Source organism: Trachypithecus francoisi, unplaced genomic scaffold (genome assembly GCF_009764315.1).
Source record: "Trachypithecus francoisi isolate TF-2019V2 unplaced genomic scaffold, Tfra_2.0 Lachesis_group2, whole genome shotgun sequence".
NCBI lineage: Eukaryota > Metazoa > Chordata > Mammalia > Primates > Cercopithecidae > Trachypithecus > Trachypithecus francoisi.
Window position 1 is genome coordinate 165,534,200 of NW_022681465.1, and position 21,447 is coordinate 165,555,646.

The following is a 21,447-nucleotide window of genomic DNA, read 5'->3' on the forward strand; positions in this document are numbered from 1 at the left end:
ATGCCTGTAATCCCAGCTACTCGGGAGACTGAGGCAGAAGAATCGCTTTATCCTGGGATGTGGAGGTCGCCGTGAGCCGAGATAGTGCCATTGCGCTCCAGAAGTGAAACTCCTCTCAAAACAAAAAAAGAAAAAGAAAGAAAGAAAAGAGAAGAAAATGGGAATGATTTCTACTTGCACAGGATTTGTATAGATTTAATAAAATAATTTATGCAGTGCGTTAGACATGTAATATGTGAAGGCTGAATAGTAACTCTTACTAATAGTAATCATGTGTTTCCAGTCAAAACCAAGAAAAAAGAATGGAAAATCTTGAAGCCTTAGCATTAGGTAATTGTGGCCGGGCATAGTGGCTCACATTTGTAATCCCAGCACTTTGGGAGGACAAGGCAGGTGGATCACTTGAGGCCAGGAGTTTGAGACCAACCTGGCCAATATGGTGAAACACCATCTCTACTAAAAATACAAAAAATTAGCTGGGTGGTGGCAGGCACCTGTAATCGCAGCGACTTGGGAAGCTGAGGCAGGAGAATCGTTTGATCCCAGGAGCTGGAGGTCGCAGTGGGCCAGGTAGCGCCATTGTATTCCAGCGTGGGCAATAAGAGCAAAACTCTATAGCCAAAAAAAAAAAAAAAAAACCACAGACACACACACACACAAGAATTAAGACAATCGTGCACATTTTTAGTCAGATACTTTACAAAATATACACTTCCCTTATTCTCTAGGTGTTTCCTATACCTAATGCTAAACCTGGAATATGGCCTTCTGTACTCTCACACGAAGTGAGTCAAGCTCCCTTTATTCAAGTAATTCCTGAAATCTTATCCCTCCGAAGTTTCCCCAATGAAGTGGAAGTAACAAATTTGTAAGTTTGGTGACAACCCTTCTGCATTTACTAGGATAGTGGTGATTTCAAATCTCCTGCCTTTGTTTTCACGACACACCTCCATTTACTTGTCAGGGCACATGTCCTCATTATTGGTTAGACCATATATAACCCCACCAAGTCTCAACATGCCATGCCATCATTTCCCTCGCCCATACTCCTCCCACAACTACCTCACTACATATAAAGAACGCAATTGACATTTGTCCTACTTTATGTATGTCATTTGGATCTGGGACAGAAAAATATAGGATACATAAGACATCTGGGGAGAAGGGGCCATACTAGGATTGGGTGAGAAGAAAGGGGGAGGAGAGACTGAAAGCTTAGCAGTAACCCACTTTTGTGTCCGGAGAGGGGAGTGACGGCTGGCAGATAACTGAGTATGCGTTGCAAACAAATAGGATAGCTAGGACTGTGACACAAAATGAAACAAAAAATTGCTAAATGATATCTCTTCAATATATGTTTGCTGAATGGATGAATGAAAAAATAACTGAATACATGATGTCCTGGAACAGGTTGTTTGATTAAATATATTTTACAAACTTGGTACTTTTTCCAGTTATTATAAAAGTGTAGGCATTATGTGTTAGAAGGTTGAGTGATTATCCAGAATGTCTTCCAAGTCTGGTTTTGATGTTTGTGTTAAAAAAAAAAAAAAAGCTTAGGAGTTTTAAAGTATATTTACCATCTTTAAGAGGATTGTTCTTATAGCACTGCCACCTGAAGGTTTTATACTGCTCAAAAAAAATTTTTTTTAATGTATATATAGAGGTAGGGGTTTTAAATTTTGAAAATAAGAACAAAAATTTTAAAATTAAAAAAAAATAGGAGTGAATGGCTGGGAGCAGTGGCTCACGCTTGTAATCCCACAACTTTGGGAGGCCGAGGCGGGCAGATCACCTGAGGTCAGGAGTTCAAGACCAGCCTGGCCAACATGGCGAATCTCCATCTCTACTAAAAATACAAAAATTAGCTGGGTGCGGCGGTGGGTGCCTGTAATCCCAGACACTCAGGAGGCTGAGGCAGGAGAATCACTTGAACCCAGGAGGCAGAGGTTGCAGTAAGCTGAGATCATGCCATTGTACTCCAGCCCGGGCAATGAAGCAAGACTCCGTCGCAAAGAAAAAAAAAAAAAAATAGGGGTGAGGGAGAGTCAAGTGACAATAATAAACCAGATGGGATTCCCACAAGAATGAGGAATTCATCCTAAAAAGGGATAAGGAGAGGCTGAACAAACAAAAACAACATGGCGTATGTATATCTACTTCACGAAGCTTGAGTAAGAAACGAGTCTCCTTCAGGCCTAAATGCCCAGAGATTCACATGTTTTAGAAAAACCGGGTGGATACGGTGGCTCACGCCTGTAATCCCAGCACTCTGGGAGGCTGAGGTGGGCAGATCACCTGAGGTCAGGAGCTCAAGACCAGCCTGGCCAACATGGTGAAACCCCATCTCTACTAAAAATATAAAAATTAGCTGGGGCTGGCCGGGCGCGGTGGCTCAAGCCTGTAATCCCAGCACTTTGGGAGGTCGAGACGGGTGGATCGCGAGGTCAGGAGATCGAGACCATCCTGGCTAACATGGCGAAACCCCGTCTCTACTAAAAAATACAAAAAACTAGCCGGGCGAGTTGGCGGGCGCCTGTAGTCCCGGCTACTCGGGAGGCTGAGGCAGGAGAATGGCGTAAACCCGGGAGGCGGAGCTTGCAGTGAGCTGAGATCCGGCCACTGCACTCCAGCCTGGGCGACTGCGAGACTCCGTCTCAAAAAATAAATAAATAAATAATAAATAAATAAATAAATAAATAAATAAATAAATAAAATAAAAATAAAAATTAGCCAGGGCTAAAATTAGTGGGCCGAAATCATGCCACTGCACTCCAGCCTGGGCAACAAGAGCTCTGTCTCAAAAAAAAAAACAGTCTTATTTATTTGCTCACTCATTAATCCGTGCATTTATTCAACAAACATTTGTTGAACACTTACTACATGCCAAGCAAGGAATGTCTAAGATACATGATCCCTGCTTGGAGAAGCTCAAAGGTCCAGCTACGGGCAGGCAAACATGTATATAATAAATTATGCCTCAAAGTGTCAAGTACTAAACAGGCATGAACAAAGCGGTGTAGGCATGTCAAGGATGGAGCAAGTTTCTGTGTGCAGGAGGAGGGAGCAGACAAGATGATCTCTAAGCTGGGCTTCTAAGAATGTCAGCCTCCAGGGACTGGCAAAAGGACTCAGAACCTTGTGGAGGGCTGTAAATGGCAACCCACAGCCCCCAGGGAGAATTAGAGGGAAACCCAGACAGAATCTCTAATTCCCCATGGTTTTATTTCAAACCACACCAAGCAGGAGGTGCTTTAAACTAGGGATTTGTAGGCCGGGCGCGGTGGCTGAAGCCTGTAATCCCAGCACTTTGGGAGGCCGAGACGGGCGGATCACGAGGTCAGGAGATCAAGACCATCCTGGCTAACCCGGTGAGACCCCGTCTCTACTAAAAAATACAAAAAACTAGCCGGGCGAGGTGGCGGGCGCCTGTAGTCCCAGCTACTTGGGAGGCTGAGGCAGAAGAGTGGCGTGAACCCGGGAGGCGGAGCTTGCAGTGAGCTGAGATCCGGCCACTGCACTCCAGCCTGGGGCACAGAGCGAGACTCCGTCTCAAAAATAAAAATAAAAAAAAAAAAAACTAGGGATTTGTAAAGTGGTAAGAGAAGTGTATTTTAGTCAATAATCTTAATTTAGGCCTGGCTTACATTAGTCAAGAAAAATGGAAAATTGATTAAATTACCATATAATTTTTAAAAAGGAAATTACTTAAACTATAATAACAGTTACGCCTTGCCTAAAGCAAAACAAAAACAGAAAAACCAATGAAGCAGGAAATGCTAGAGTACCTCCTATGTGCAAGGCACTCCACTGGATGATTGAATTTGGTTTTGTTTTGTTTCCAATTTAAAAAGAAACGAGGTCTTGCCATGTTGCCCAGGCTGGTTTCCAACTCCTGGGCTCAGGCAGTCCTCTGCCTTAGCCTCCCAAAGTGCTGTGATTATAGGCGTGAGCCACCATGCCTGGCGTAGGAGTTTTTTGTTTTGTTTGTTTGTTTGTTTTTAAGTATAAGATAGTTCCTTCCCTCAATGAAGGCACTGAATTTGTGTGTGTGTGTGTCTGTGTGTGGAAATAAAATGTTTACATGTGATTAAAAGGGTAAGCAATGATGCCATAAATTATGAAGGCCCAAGGGATTGACATTGATGACAAGTGTCAAATCACTGAAACTGCTAAAATTTAAGAAGGAATCACATGGCCGGGCGCGCTGGCTCGAGCCTGTAATCCCAGCACTTTGGGAGGCCGAGACGGGCGGATCACGAGGTCAGGAGATCGAGACCATCCTGGCTAACACGGTGAAACCCCGTCTCTACTAAAAAAAAATACAAAAAACTAGCCGGGCGAGGTGGCGGGCGTCTGTAGTCCCAGCTACTCGGGAGGCTGAGGCAGGAGAATGACGTGAACCCGGGAGGCGGAGCTTGCAGTGAGCTGAGATCCGGCCACTGCACAACAGCCTGGGCGACAAAACAAGACTCCGTCTCAAAAAAAAAAAAAAAGAAGGAATCACTTCAGTTAAGGACAGCATGATAGAACATCCTGCAAGAGGACCATTTGAACTGGACATGGAAGTAGGGGAAAATGTATTCAGTTAATGATCTGAATTACACAAATTAGCTTTATAAGTTTTTCAGGAATAAAACTATCATATAAAATGAGATGACTATATTTTGTATGAAATATTTGTATTTGTGTACGTTGAGAATTTTTTTTTTTTTTGAGACAGAGTCTTGCTGTGTCACCCAGGCTAGAGTGCAGTGACGCGATCTCGGCTCACTGCAAGCTCTGCCTCTCAGGTTCACGCCATTCTCCTGCCTCAGCCTCCCCAACAGCTGGGACTACAGGCGCACGCTGCCACGCCCAGCTAATTTTATTTATTTATTTATTTATTTATTTATTTATTTATTCATTTATTTATTGTATTTTTAGTAGCGATGGGGTTTCACCGTGTTAGCCGGGATTGTCTGTATCTCCAGACGTTGTGATCCGACTGCCTCGACCTCCCAAAGTGCTGGGATTAAAGCCGTGAGCCACCGCGCCCAGCCATGTTGAGAATTTATATTGGTAACTGGGCAAGAATTATCCAGGATTTGGTTGCCCACATACTTGGAATTTACTGCTACAAAATATATTCTGTTAAAGTCTCTGAAAAGAGATGACACTGAAAAGTAAATAGGGACTTCTCCAATTTACATACAGAGTATAGGAGCAACTGAAACTTTTATATACTATTGATGGGAGTGTAAAATAGTACAACCACTTCAGAAATTGTTTGACAGTTCTCCAGCCTGTCAACATCGTGAAAGCCCATCTCTACTTAAAAATTTTTTTTTAAAAATTAGCCAAGCATGGTGGCGGGTGCCTGTAATCTCAGCTACTCCGGAGGCTGAGGTAAGAGAATCTCTTGAACCCCGAAGGCAGAAGTTGCAGTGAGCGGAGATCATGCCACTGCACTCCAGCCTGGGCAATACAGCCAGACTCCCTATGAAAGAAAGAAAGAGAGAGAGAGAAGGAAGGAAAGGAAGGAAAGAAGGAATTGTTTGACAGTTCTTTATAAAGGTCAAAATGGGTCCTGTAGTCCAGCAGTTCCACTCCCAAGACAAATGAAAGCATAAGTACACTAAAAGACTTGAACAAGAAATTTAGAGTAGCTTTGCTCATAAGAGCTGAAGGGGTTCAGAACATGCCACCCCAGAATATGTCGCTTTGGCATATTGATTATTTTGAGCTGAAGCCAATTGGGAATTACAGCAGATGTAGAAAAGACTCTCGGCCAGGCGCAGTGGCTCACGCCTGTAATCCCAGCACTTCGGGAGGCCAAGGTGGGTGCATCACGAGGTCAGGAGTTCGAGACCAGCCTGGTCAACATGGCAAAACCCCATCTCTACTAAAAATACAAAAATTCGCTGGGCATGGTGGCGGGCACCTGTAATCCCAGCTACTCAGTAGGCTGAGGCAGGAGAACTGCTTAACCCCGGGAGATGGAAGTTGCAATGTGAGATCACGCCACTGCACTCCTGCCTGGGCAACAGAGTGTGACTCCATCTCAAAAAAATAAAAGAAAAGAAATGTATATAAACTCTCAGTCCTAACCACTTCTTCAGTCTTCGTTTTTTCTTATGAAGCCTCTGGTACACTAAAAAAAATTAAGTAAAATGTGTATACTTTTATCCTATTGAAATGTCTCAGGTTGGCTGGGCGCGGTGGCTCACTCCTGTGATCCCAATACTTTGGGAGGCTGAGGCGGGTAGATCACAAGGTCAGGAGTTGAAGACCAGCCTGGGCAACATGGTGAAACCCCATCTCTACTAAAAATACAAAAATTAGCCAGGTGTGGGGACAGGTGCCTGTAATCCCAGCTAGTCAGGAGGCTGAGGCAGAGAATTGCTTGAACCGGGGAGGCGGAAGTTGCAGTGAGCTGAGATTGCACCACAAAGAAATGTATCAGGTCAGTTTAATTCTCAGGCCCAGCCACAGAAGCTAAGAGTAGGGGAAAGTTTTTACTCCCTACATAGCCAAAACTGAAAAAGATTCAAATGTTCATCAACAGGAGAATAGAAAAATGGATTGTGGTATAAGTACTATTTAGCAATTTAAAAAAAGAAATGGGCCGGGCGCGGTGGCTCACGCCTGTAATCCCAGCACTTTGGGAGGCCGAGACGGGCGGATCACGAGGTCAGGAGATCAAGACCATCCTGGCGAACAGGGTGAAACCCTGTCTCTACTAAAAAATACAAAAAATCAGCCGGGCGAGGTGGCGGCGCCTGTAGTCCCAGCTACTCGGGAGGCTGAGGCAGGAGAATGGCGTGAACCCGGAAGGCGGAGCTTGCAGTGAGCTGAGATCGCGCCACTGCACTCCAGCCTGGGCGACACAGCAAGACTCTGTCTCAAAAAAAAAAAAATTAAAATAAAAAAATTAAAAAGGCCGGGCGCGGTGGCTCAAGCCTGTAATCCCAGCACTTTGGGAGGCCGAGACGGGCGGATCACGAGGTCAGGAGATCGAGACCATCCTGGCTAACACGGTGAAACCCCGTCTCTAATTAAAAATACAAAAAACTAGCCGGGCGAGGTGGCGGGCGCCTGTAGTCCCAGCTACTCCAGAGGCTGAGGCAGGAGAATGGCGTAAAACCCGGGAGGCGGAGCTTGCAGTGAGCTGAGATCCGGCCACTGCACTCCAGCCCGGGCGAAAGAGCAAGACTCCATCTCAAAAAAAAAAAAAAATTAAAAAAATTAAAAAAGAAATGACAGGTACACCAACCACATGGTTGAATCTCATAAACATTATAATGAGCCATAGAAGCCAGGTAATAAAGGGTACATCTTGTAAGATTCATTTATTTAAGTTTAAGAACAAGTAAATCTAATTTATGGTGAAAGAAATCAGAACAGTGATTTCCTACAGGGTTGAGAATTGACTGGAAGGGGTCATTAAGAAACTTTCTGGACCCAACGTGGTAGCTCACACCTATAATCCCAGCACTTTGGGAGGCCGAGGTGGGAGGATGGCTTGAGCTCAGGAGTTCAAAACTAGCCTGGGCAATATGGTGAGATCCCCATCTCTATTAAAAAAAAAAAAAAAAAAAAAGCCAGGAGTGGTGGCTCCCAGCACTTTGGGAGGCCGAAGTGGGTGGATCACCTGAGGTCAGGAGTTGGAGACCAGCCTGGCCAACATGGTGAAACCCCATCTCTACTAAAAATACAAAAATTAGCTGGGCTTGGTAGGGCACCGGTAGCCCCAGCGACTCAGGAGGCTGAGGCTGGAAAATCACTTGAACCCAGGAGGTGGAGGTTGTTGTGAGCTGAGATCAGGCCATAGCACTCCAGTTTTGCGGAGGACAGCAAAACACCGTCTAAAAAAAAAGGCCTGGGTGTGGTGGCTCACGCCTGTAATCCCAGCACTTTGAGAGGCCGAGGCGGGCGGATAACCCGAGGTGGGGAGGATAACCTGAAAGTCGGGAGTTTAAGGCCAGCGTGACCAACATGGAGAAACCCGGTCACTACTGATAAAGTACAAAATGAGTCTGGTGTGGTGGTGCACGCCTGTAATCCCTGCTACTGGGGAGGCTGAGGCAGGAGAATCGCTTGAACCCGCGGGGCGGAGATTGCAGTGAGCCACAATCGCATGACTGCACTCCAACCTGGGCGACAAGAGGGTACCTCCCTCTCAAAACTAAAAATAAAAATAAAGGCCGGGTGCGGTGGCTCACGCCTGTAATCCCAGCACTTTGGGAGGCCGAGGCGGCCAACATGGTGAAACCCCGTCTCTACTAAAAATACAAAAATTAGCTGGGCGATGTGGCAGGCGCCTGTAGTCCCAGCTACTCCAGAGGCTGAGGCAGGAGAATCGCTTGAACCCGGGAGGCAGAGGTTGCAGTGAGCGCACGGAGATCGCGCCATTGCACTCCAGCCTGGGCAAGAAGAGCTAGACTCGGTCTCGGAAAAAAATAAACAAATAAACAGTAAAAAAATAAAAACAAATAAAATGGTTGGTGCAGTAGCTAATGCCTATAATCCCAGCACTTTGGTAGGCTGAGGTGGGCGTATCATTTGACATCAGGAGTTCAAGACCAGACTGGCCAACATGGTAAAACCCCGTTCCTACTAAAAAAAATTGGCCGGGTATGGTGGTTCACGCCTGTAATCTCAGCACTTTGGGAGGCCAAAGTGGGCAGATAACTTGAAATCAGTAGTTCGAGAACAGCCTAACCAATATGGTGAACTCCGTTTCTACTAAAAATAGCAAAAATTAGCCTGGCGTGTTTCGCATGCCTATAATCCCAGCTGCTTGGAAGGCTGAGGCAGGAGAATCGCTTGAGCCCCGGAGGCAGAGGTTTCAGTGAGCTGACATCGTGCCATTCCACTCCAGCCTGGGTGACGGAGTGAGTGAGACTCCTTCTCAAAAAAATAAAAATAAAAATAAATTTAAAAAAATTAAAAAGAAAGAAAAGAAGAAAATAAAAAAAAAAAACCTTCTGGAACCACACGAATGTTCTATACCTTGAATGAAGTCATGGGTACATGGTACATACAATTACCAAGACATTAAATTGTACACTTAAGATCTGTGGATTTTACTATATGTACAATACATTTCACCATGATAAAAAATGAAAATATTGGGAGGCTGAGGTGGGCAGATCACGAGGTCAGGAGTGCAAGACCAGCCTGACCAATATGCTGAAACCCCGTCTCTACTAAAAATGAAAAATGAATCGGGCATAGTGGAGCACGCCTGTAGTCCCAGCTACTCGGGAGGCTGAGGCAGGAGAATGGGGTGAATCCAGGAGGCGGAGCTTGCAGTGAGCCGAGATCGCACCACTGCACTCCAGCCTGGGCTGCAGAGTGAGACTCTGTCTCGGAAAAAAAAAAAAAACGAAGAAGAAGAAAGAGTGAAACAAGTGACTTGAGAGGGTTGCTGTCATTTTTGTCTTGGAAAGATTGGAGTGTGAATAAAGTATTATGAAACAGATCTTTACAAAGAAAAACATCGGCTGGGTGCGTTGGCTCATGCCTGTAATCCCAGCACTTTTGGAGACTGAGGCAGATGGATCACCTGAGGTCAGGAGTTCGAGACTAGCCTGGCCAACATAACGAAATCCTCTTTCTTTTTTTTGAGGCAGAATCTTGCTCTGTTGCCCAGGCTGGAGTGCAGCGGTGCGATCTAGGCTCACTGCAACTTCTGTCTCCTGGGTTCAAGCAACTCTCCTATCTCAGCCTTCCAAGTAGCTGGGATTACAGGTGCCCGCCACCACACCCAGCTAATTTTTGCATTTTTAGTAAGGCTGGGATTTCACCACGTTGGCCAGGCTGGTCTTGAACTCCTGACCTCAGGCTATTCACCCGCCTCAGCCTCCCAAAGTTTTAGATTCACAGACATGAGCCACCGTACATGGTTGAAACCCTGTCTCTGCTAAAAATACAAAAAGTATCCAGGCTTGCTTGCACGCACCTGTAATCCCAGCTACTCAGGAGGCTGAGGCAGGAGAACCGCTTGAACCCAGGAGGTGGAGGTTGCAGTGAGCTGAGATAGCACCACTGCACTCCAGCCTGGGCAACAGAGCAAGACTTGGAAAAAAAGAAAAGAAGAGAAGAGAAGAGAAAAGTTCATAGTCACTGTGGCATTCATTTGGGAAAATCACCCTGTGGTAACCTGAATCAACTTCTTCATAAGGTTTTCAGGAACCTGTTGTCATTTATAAGAAATTGGTTTCATTTCTCCAATAGTAACTTCTTAGTTACTTTCATTTACTATATACTTCCTTTAACAGATTCAAGTTGGGTTGATCTCAGAGTGAAGGATGGAGAAATGAATTCTCTATTGTCATAAGGAAAAGGGAAGTCATGAAGTTAGAAGTGTCAGTCCACCATTTTTATTTTTTAAATTACAGTGAATCCAAATATCTGCTTCACTGCAGAAGAATTAAGATGCTATTCTTCCTATGAACTACTATAGCAGTCATTTGGAACCCAACATAATTGCTTTTTTTTCTACCTTTTCAACTAAATCTTGACTCTAAGGCAGCAGAATGTCTCCCGGGGGGACAATGCAATGGTGCAATGATGTCATCTTTCTGTCTGCCAGGGCCCATATGCAAGTAGAACCAACACAGGACAATGGAAGATCTAAGTACCCTGATCTTTCACCAGACTCTTATTCCTCATAATGAATCTACCATATCAAAGAGATACTTGTGCATACTTCCTTTGAGTAAAGTACCCTAATGGACACAAATCAAGAGACACAGACTTTTGAAACTTTTCAAAACATAAACATTTTCAAAACAAAAAATAATTACATGTGGAATGTATCTTATTTCCTGTTATTTTTGTCTAAAAATAAGAAATTGATCTGTAATGTTTATTTTAGTGAACATGTATCTGTTTGTGCTCAGATAGTACCAAATATAGTAAATAACATGTAATGTAAGACTTACTGTCTCTAAATATCACCAGACTATTTCAGTTTCAAGTTTACTGTGTCATGTCAAATGCTTCATCAACTGGTCATGACAATTGATGGAGAAACTGGAGGAAATCAACCACTTAATTAAAATGCATACTTTACTGTGTAGTGTGCTAAGCAATAAGAGAGTAAGCCATGGATGTAGTGATGTAGTAGCTGCCTCAAATATAATCTAGTTAACATTAGACATGTTACTAGAGCTAAAAGATGTTCAGCTAATAAGATACCCGCATCACATATTAACAAGCACAAGATGAATGTGAAGGTTTGGGAATTTGGTAAAATGAGATTACAGAATTGCACATTAGGAAAAGATTTATTGCTCTGTGATAGATCACGGGCAATACACCATTAAAGTCCAAAAATGATCTGAATGTAGGAAACCTAAGCCTTGAAACATCTGGTTGGGAGACCAAGGCAAGTGGATCACGAAGTCAGGAGTTCAAGAACAGCCTGGCCAAGATGGTGAAACCCCGTCTCTACTAAAAGTACAAAACTTAGTGGGGCATGGTGGTGGGTGCCTGTAATCCCAGCTACTGGGGAGGCTGAGGCAGAGAATTGCTTGAACCTGGGAGGCGGAGGTTGCAGTGAGCCAAGATCGTGCCACTGCACTCCAGCCTCGGCGACAGAGCGAGACTCCGTCTCAGAAAAAAAAAAAAGAAAAAAGAAAATCTGGGCCGGGCGCGGTGGCTCATGCCTGTAATTCCAGCGTTTTGGGAGGCCAAGGTTGGTGAATCATTTGAGGTCAGGAGATCAAGACCAGCGTGACCAACATGGTGAAACCCTGTCTCTACTAAAAGTACGAAAATTAGCCGGTAATGGTGGCACACGCCTGTAATCCTAGCTACTCAGGAGGCTGAGGCAGGAGAATTGCTTGAACCCAGGAGGCGGAGGTTGCAGTGAGCTGAGATCGTGCCACTGCACGCCAGCCTAGGGGACAGAGTGAGACTCCATCTCAGAAAAAAAAAGGAAAATCTAGCTACAGATCTCATTCTGGCCTTTGGACTGCGAGCAACAAGAAGTGTGGAGAATGCCTTGGAGATAGAGCGGGCTAATTTTACCAATCACTAGCCAGATAAAACTGGGAGAATAATGAGGTTTTGAGGATCAGCAGGACAGCAGGACAGTCAGGCATACCCACGTGCGAATCCTACTCAGTCAGTCCCTTTGTGACCCCTAGCAAGTTACTTAACATCTGCAAACCTTCATTTTTTCATCTGTAAAAAGCAGAGAAAGGGGGCCGGGCGCGGTGGCTCAAGCCTGTAATCCCAGCACTTTGGGAGGCCGAGACGGATGGATCACGAGGTCAGGAGATGGAGACCATCCTGGCTAACACCGTGAAACCCCGTCTCTACTAAAAAAAAAATACAAAAAACTAGGCGGACGAGGTGGCGGGCGCCTGTAGTCCCAGCTACTCGGGAGGCTGAGGCAGGAGAATGGCGTAAACCCGGGAGGCGGAGCTTGCAGTGAGCTGAGATCCGGCCACTGCACTCCAGCCTGGGCGATAGAGAGAGACTCCTTCTCAAAAAAAAAAAAAAAAAAGCAGAGAAAGAACTACCGTATAGAGATGTTGAAAGACTTGAATATGTAAGCGTATGCCAAGGTATCTGACACAAGGGTAGTACTCAGTACATATTTATTCCTGTGTCTTCCCCTACAAAAATAGATATTAGGATCCTTGCTTCCCAATTTTGGAAGGAACTATTTAATTTAGCCCATAAGGCATTATACTAAAAATCACTGCTTGTTACACATTGCATTTTCAAAATGTTAACTGTTTTACCTTGCCATACTCACTAATGTTTATATTGGCATGGAGTCAATATTTACACAAATATTGAATAGTGTATGTAGTGATTGACTTACTATAACTTGATTCAATTTAACAGACTTTCAGTTACTGTTACTATAGTCGGCTCCAGAGAAATTATGAAATGATGAAGACACAGAAACTAACAGGGTGTGCCAGGAAAGACCTGAATTGTTAGTAACCCAACCTCTCTCCAAACACAAGACGCTATGGCTTGAGTTTGGATTTCATAGCCAGTTGTATTGTTTTAGTGATTGTTTCTTACATATCCTGGAACAGTTTGATTAATTTAAATTGACTTTTGTAATAGAAAGAATAAATCACTTTTAGTTGATGTTGTGAAACTATAAACAGGCACCTAGTTATTGCAAAAAATGGAAAGAGATAAGATCTATTTTTCTTAGATACACATAATATTATAATCTAGATTTTCCCTTTGTGTGTCCCCACACCACATCCACATTTTGAAGAGAAAAAAAAAAAAAATGCATGCTCTCTACATGACCACAAGACCAACCACTACTGCCTGCTAGACAGAAAAAGGGTGGCATTAAGTGTGCAGCCATCTGCTTGTCACTGGCTCCTGGTGAGGCAAGAAAAGCTAATTAGCACCCTCACCCCACCCCCACTCTCGCCTCCATGCCCCACCATCTGGCTGGTCACTCCTTGCTGCCAACGTCAGTTTCTTCCTGCACCCTCTAGCTTGAGGAAGCCAGAGACATTTGCCTTCTTAGGAAGCGGCAAGAACAGGCTTCAGCAGCACCTTAAGCCATGAATTTCTAAAACTGAGAAGAGATTACATAAGTTACCTCCTCTCTCCATCAGCAATGCTCTCTCCTTCACTGATCCCTGTTATCTTACCTAAAACATCTTTTCCTCTTTATCCAGGAAAATAGGTCTGGAATCCAGTCTGTTTTGTAATTGACGGTTGTCTAATGATCAACAGGTACCTAATTCCTACACTGAGTCTCTCTCATCAATTTTATTTAAGGATTTGGGGGCAGAAAATGGGATGCCAAATTATTCAGTAAATGTAGGGTATTTCACCATAAAGCCACAGGAAATGGTGAAAGGGGACATTTAATTGAAACAGTAGTGACAGCTCAAATCCCTTACTCATTAAAGAGATGTAGAATAAATAGGACATCAGCTAAGCAGACTAAGATTTTGAGATTTCACAGAATAATCAGTGAACTTTCTAATGAGTAAACAAATACAGACTAGCTATCAGACTAGCCATCACCAGACAAGAAATATGATTAACCTAGTTGCCTGAGAAATAATGCTATCTGGATAAACTGATGTTTGTTTCACTAAAAAAAAAGAAAAAAAAAAAGAAAGAGAAAAAAAATCTTGCTAACGTAGGATGCAGTTTAAAAAAAAAAAAACACGTTATTTTTTCCCTATACTTCTTTCTTGTTCTGACTTCTTTCTTCTCTTTTTCTAACTCATAGTAATACAAGCCATATACTTTTAAAAACTTAACAGTGCCAGCTTAAAAAAGGAAAGGCAATAGGAAAATAGAAAATAAACTTTGGAAATTTCAAAACTGTAAATATTGGCTTAGAATATGAATCCGATTAGAATCTTAGAGATAAGCTGTAGCTAAGCTTACTATGAAAAGACTTGCTCCATAGTTATATTTCAAAAGCAACAATGTAAACTTGGAAAAGAAGACAAACTATAAAAAACTATGGAGTTTTGATGCCAGAATTTTTACCTCGCTATAATAACTTGGTAGAAGAAATTGTCCAAGTGTATCTTTTTTAATTTTAATAACAGAAGGAAAGGTAGGCCAACCGACTTTAGTTTAGAATAGTTTTCCAAGTTAGATGAAATAATGCTGTGACCCAGATCTGAACAGAATACCAGATGCTTCCTACCTACAGGAGACATTTGCAATTTTTTTGACTGCTCGCCCTCTGAACTGTCTTCCTATGCTTGAGGAATTCCTCACCATTTGAGTCTTAGTAAGAAACAGGGTCCTGCTCCCACTCTAGATGCTAAAAATCCATCCTCTCATGTCAGCTGCCTATTTCTTTTGCAAGCCTAGGTTTAGCCAATCAGGTGTACCAGCTCCAGATTTTTTTTTTTTTTTTTTTTTGAGACAGAGTCTTGCTCTGTCGCCCAGGCTGGAGTGCAGTGGCCGGATCTCAGCTCACTGCAAGCTCCGCCTCTCAGGTTCACGCCATTCTCCTGCCTCCGCCTCCCAAGTAGCTGGGACTACAGGCGCCCACCTCGTCGCCCGGCTAGTTTTTTGTATTCTTTAGTAGAGACGGGGTTTCACCGTATTAGCCAGGATGGTCTCGATCTCCTGACCTTGTGATCCGCCCCTCTCGGCCTCCCAAAGTGCTGGGATTACAGGCTTGAGCCACCGCGCCCGGCCAGTTTTTTGTATTTTTTTTTTTTTTTTTTTTGAGACGGAGTCTTGCTCTGTCGCCCAGGCTGGAGTGCAATGGCCGGATCTCAGCTCACTGCAAGCTCCGCCTCCCAGGTTCACGCCATTCTCCTGCTTCAGCCTCCCAAGCAGCTGGGACTACAGGCGCCCGCCACCATGCCCGGCTAATTTTTTTGCATTTTTTTAGTAGAGACGGGGTTTCACCGTGTTAGCCAGGATGGTCTCGATCTCCTGACTTCGTGATCCGCCCGTCTCGGCCTCCCAAAGTGCTGGGATTACAGGCTTGAGCCACCGCGCCCGGCCTTTTTTTTTTTTTTTTTAATACAGGATCTCGCTCTGTCACCCAGGCAGGAAAGTGCAGTGGCACGATCTCGGCTCACTGCAACCTCCACATCACCACATCCAGCTATTTTTTCTTTTTTTTTACAGAGACAAAAAATGTTGCCCAGGCTGGCCTCAAACTCCTGAGTTCAAGCAATCCAACTGCCTCGGCCTCCCAGAGTACTGGGATTACAGGTGTGAGCCACCACCCCTAGCTCCAGAATTTTGACTCTGGAGTCAAGTCACTAAAAGCAATGGAAGAAAGGCACGTCCATTCTGGTAGCCACACCCAGTTTCAAAAGTCAGTCAGGGCCAGACGCTGTGGTTTATGCATGTAATCCGAACACTTTGAGGGCCAAGGTGGGCGGGTCACTTGAGGTCAGGAGTTCGAGACCAGCCCAGCCAATATGGTGAAACCATGTCTCCACTAAAAATACAAAAATTAGCTAGACGTGGTGGTACACGCCTGTAATCCCAGCTAGTCAGGAGGCTAAATCACGAGAATTGCTTGAACCTGTGAGGCACAAGTTGCAATGAGTGGAGATCACACCACTGCACTCCAGCCTGGGCGACAGAGCAAGACTCCATCTCTGGAAAAAAAAGGCAGTGGGGATGACAGCACCATCCTACATGTTGGTGAGTGTGGCAGCTGTAGAGTGTCCTCCTCCTTGGCAGCAGCAATGACCTGCTCAGACACAATCTGGGACCCCAGTATGTAGCCTCCTTTGACCTTGGACTTCTTGCCCTCCCGGGATTCTGCGAGCTACCCAAAATGTTTTCAGTACTGTCCTTTTCTGCTTATGCCAGAATCAGTTTCTGTTACTGATTCTAAAGAACCCTGAGGGACACAGAGCCTCTGGAATAGTGACTTATAATTAAAAAGAGAGAGGAACCAGGACATGAAGTACAGTGTCTTATAAGCTGTGTAGTACTCACAAAAGACATCTAATTGAAGATAAGATCATTAATTTACGTGTGTATTTTTCCTTAATGTAAGCCAGGGAGGTGTTTCCAGGACACATGTGGGAGCAGGGAGGCTGCGGAGGACAGGTGAGAGGGGCGGTGGGAGAAGGGAGCTCCGGGCTGGGGGAGGCAGGTTTCACTGATAGTTGGCAAATAGTAAAGGGAAACCTCATCCCTTTATCGAGGTCTAGGCCCCAAAACTCTTTTGCAAAATGCAGGGTTTGTGTCTGAAGGCCTCTGGCCCATGTGCCTGCTGCCATTTCCTCTATCCCTGAGATCTCCAGAAGAGAAAGGAGCTCCAGCCCCGCGTTCTTTGGACGTGGAGAGGAGCAGAGCAGGATGGAGCCTGCAGGTCATGCCAGGAGTCACAAGGCTGTGGCTGTCAGGTACCAAGCTCAGGCAGCGGGATTGTAAGAACACCTGGGATGGAAAGCCATGTGCAGAGGATGAGGATATGAGACTACCTCTTTTACAAACAAAACTCTTTTAGTCTAAGCCTGATTATAGTGCTCCCTTTGGCTGTACATATACTAAAATTCGAATGATACAGAGAAGATTAGCATGGTCCCTGTGCAAGTATAATGCAAATTTGTGAAGCCTCCATTAAAAAAAATAAAAAAAAATAGAAAACTGGAGGCCAGCACAGTGGCTCATGTTTGTAATCCCAGCACTTTGAGAGGCTGAAGTGGGGGGATCATGAAGTCAAGAGATCAAGACCATCCTGGCCAACATGGTGAAGCCCCATCTCTACTAAAAATACAAAAATTAGCTGGGCGTGGTGGTGCACACTTGTAGTCCCAGCTACTCAGGAACCCAACGCAGGATAATGGATTATCGCTCGAACCCGGGAGGGGGAGATTGCAGTGAGCTGAGATCGCAGCCATTGCATTCCAACCTGGTGACAGAGCGAGACTCTGTCTCAAAAAAAAAAAAAAAAAGAAAGGAAAGAAAATACAGCCTGGACATATATCAAGGCCTTCTCTCTAGAAAAATAAAAATAAAAATAAAAATTAGCCAGGCCTATTGACTTTCACCTGTAGTTCCAGCTGAGGCTGAGGTAGGTTGGAGGATTGCTTGACCCTGGGAAGTCGAGGCTGCAGCGAGCCTTGAAGCCATGATTGCACCATTGCACTCCAGCCTGAGTGACACAGCAAGATCCTATCTCAAAAAAAACAAAAAAAAGGCCTGGTTATAATAGAGCAATATTCTAAGTGTTTCGTTTGGGGTGATGAAAAAGTTTGGAAATAGTGCTAATGGTTGCACAACATCATAAATGTAAGTAGTGGCACCGAACTGTACCCTTAAAAATGGTGAAGATGGCAAGTTTTGTTGCATATGTTTTACCATAATTTTTATTTTTCACAATTTTTACAAATTAATAATTTTATATACCAAAACCCATTGAAGTGTACACTATGTGAGTTATGTCTCAACAAAGGTGTTTTTGCTTTTCTTTTTTAGAGATGGAGTCTGGCTCTGTTACCCAGGCTGGAGTGCAGTGGAGCCATCTTGGCTCACTGCAACCTATGCCCCACAGGTTCAAGAGATTCTCCTGCCTCAGCCTCCCAAGTGGCTACTATAGCAGGCATGCACCACAATGCCTGGCTAATTTTTGTATTATTATTATTATTGTTGTTGTTGTTGTTTCTGAGACAGAGTTTCGCTCTTGTTGCCCTGGCTGGAGTGCAATGGCGCCATCTCTGCTCACCTTAACTTCCGCCTCCCGGGTTCAAGAGATTCTCCTGCCTCAGCCTTCTGAGTGGCTGGGATTACAGGCATAAGCCACTGCGCATGGCTAATTTTGTATTTTTAGCAGAGATGGGGTTTCTCCATGTAAGTCAGGCTGGTCTCCAACTCCCAACCTCAGGTGATCCGCCCACCTCAGCCTCCCAAAGTGCTGGGATTAGAGGTATGAGCCACCGCTCCTGGCCTTAATTAATTTTTTTTTTTTTTAAGGCTGGATAATAGAATGTTAGGAAAGAGCATGTCATTTAATGTGATGATCACTGTAGCATAGAAAATAAGCAAAACTGCCTTTAGCTGTAATACGTGATTATAACATTAAAGTCTATGTGTGGTTGGCAATGGACTGCCCCAGTTCTCTCTGAGAATTTCCTGATGTGTCCTCAGGAATGGATGCTTCTCAGCCTTGTTTCTGCTGTGTGGTTCTATCCTATCACATCGTCATGGCTCACCAGTCCAGAGGTAATCCCTGAGTAAAGAAGGAACAAATAGCTTCTCTTTTCCAGGAAGTAGACGTTTTGAAGAAGAAGCGCTTGAGGCAGCACTCTAAGGAGAAGGTCTCTGCACGTGTGCATGCTCACAGAGTTCTCCCGATGTGCCCTGGCTTCTGTCCCCTTGAGGCACGGTCTCCCACTCTTCCCTGGATTCAGGGTTGCTCTGGTATTCTAGTAGTGCCTCCACCCCTTGGTTTTTTGTTTTTTGCTTAAGCTGTTTTAGTTTTTAGTCCCTTGTGACCAGAGAATATTTAATTTAATATAATACAGCACAAATCTTTAATATGGTATTATTTCACTGCTAACACAGAATTTCTGGTTTATGGAAAAATAGAGATCATATGATCATCTGCCACTTCCCACTGTCCTTTCTGAAGTACAAGAACTCCAAACAGCCACAACTGATGTGTTTTAAATTATTTGAAGGTAAGTTGACACAGTGTTTTAGAAAATAATTTAAGGACTCTGGGGGGAAATATGAGGTCTGTTAACATATATATAATATATATATATATATATATATATATATTTTGTCCTGGGTAGTTTTTGTGGGTTTTTTGTGTGTGTGTGGTTTTTTTTTTTTTTTTCTTTTTAGTAAGAATACGTTATACTTCCTTTCAGAATTCCATCATCACTTGGGAGATTTCTGTGAATCATCACTAAAGCCATTCACTTTCTTATAACTAAACAAGAATCTTCTGGAGTTCAGTATCAGATATGAATGTTCTCACTGACCTCAGGAAGCAAAAGTCCTAAATCATTATACGGCAGTGAAGGTACAAAAAAAAAAAAAACCAGCAGGAAATAAAGCAGAACTGTTGCCAATACATACAAGCTGCAGTAGCACCTACAAAATGTGTAGTGTCCATTCTAACACATTCATTGGACTGGATTACATTGTGTTGTAGACTCAGTTAACTCTGGAAGAACATAATAGGTGTTTATTGTTTAACGTATAATGCAAAACATAATTAAGTCTATAGTCTCCGATTCTTCTCAAGTTCAAACGAAACCAACAATTTTGATTTTGTCTAACATTCAGGATGTGTTTCTAATTGAACTGAAATCACAGTAATCACCTCCACTTTCTCTCTTGGGATCTCTATCATGAAAATTAATTGTATGATTTTGCCCCTCCCACCCAACCCCCAGTCTTCTGGAAGAAGCAATACTTCTACTTGCTGTACCTGAAAATCCCCATTCAGGGCAGAGGTAGGTATGATGGCATTTGTCTGATCTCTGGTGTGCCCAAAAAGAAATGGCCTGAAACTGGGGGCATATTGAGTAAGATTGCAAATGGGGATTTGGGTTAGAGTTCCAACCTGTAACTCACTAAAACATCCTTTCATTGATCTCTACTCCAATTAATTAGTGTTTTGTTGTTGTTGTTTGTTTGTTTTTTGAGATGGAGCCTCACTCTATTGCCCAGGCTGACGTGCAGTGGCTCAGTCTCGGCTCACTGCAACCTCCAACTCCCGGGTTCAAGCAATTCTCTTGCCTCAGCCTCCCAAGTAGCTGTGTTTACATGTGCCCGCCATGACACCTGGCTAATTGTTTTATTTTTAGTAGAGACGGGGTTTCATCATGTTGGACCAGGTTCCTCTCAAACTCCTGGCCTCAGATTATCTGTCCGCCTTGGCCCCCCAAAGTGCTGGGATTACAGGCATGAGTCACTGGGCCTCACCTATTGTTCTTTATTACTCAAATAATTGTTATAAGAGAAGATCTTAAGAGAACTCCTAGTCCTACATTTTTGTGAGGATGTCTTATACGACCACACATTTCCTGATCTAAATGCAAATTTCAAACATTTCTTAGAGACCTTTTGGTTAAGTTCAGTGAATGAGTCTTATTGTTACGTACAGGTAGTTGGATAGGCAGGAGCCAGACAGGAGAGGGCTCTCCCCAACCCACTAAGCATATCAGCAATTATAGCATTGCCTCTCTGAGTGCGATAATTTGGCAGTGCCAGGGAAAAGGCATTTCCTGATGGTCCACACCTGTTAATATCAAAATATTAATTGAATGCAAGCCCCAGGGAAAAGAAACTTTCTTCCTAGGCATGCATATTAAGAGGCAAAAATGGCAAAGTGTGATCTTCCAGGTAAACTCCACCGGAAAAAGGAAGAAAGCCTCAGATGGACATGCTTATAACTCCCTAAACACACTGCGCAGTGCTCAATTCCGAAGGGTAAGGAGGGCACTGCGCATGCGGGCAACCCACCCTAAGGGAAGAATCATGGGAAAGAGGTGAGCTTATACAAGTCCTAGTATCGCCAGCGTGGTGTCTCATGCCTGTAATCACACCACTGCACTGCAGCCTAGGGACAGAGGGAGACTCCATCTCAAAAAAAAATGTCCTAGTATCACAGTTAAATGGGGGCACTTGACTCTCCCTTTTTGTTCTTTGGGTCTCTTCCAAGTGTGCTTTCCTTCTTTCCTAGTCTAAAGCCGTTTTAAATAAACTTCTACTCCTGCTCTGAAACTTGTCTCGCTTCTTATGCCCTTCAGTAGAATTCTTTCTTCTGAGGAGGCAAGAACCAAAGTTGCTGTGTACCTATGCAGATCTAAGGCTGGATAGGCGGCTGGTAACTCAGGGTGACTCCGATCTCTTCCGCTGGTAACATTATTATCAACTGAAACTGACAATTCCCATCACACTGAGTGAGTCCTCAAGCACTAGAACCCTGACCAATTCACCTTTGCCTGCCTAGTGCCTAGCATCATTCCTGCTATTAGGAATTTTAATAAATATTTA

At 44.0% G+C, this 21,447-nt stretch overlaps 1 non-coding gene across 1 annotated transcript; it reads left to right on the forward strand.

Moving 5' to 3' along the window:
• Nucleotides 1-16,958: 16,958 nt before the first annotated feature.
• Nucleotides 16,959-17,063, forward strand: LOC117066203. The gene has a single exon (XR_004430191.1). It is a non-coding gene; the product is annotated as a U6 spliceosomal RNA (small nuclear RNA).
• The last annotated feature ends 4,384 nt before the right edge of the window (nt 17,064-21,447 follow it).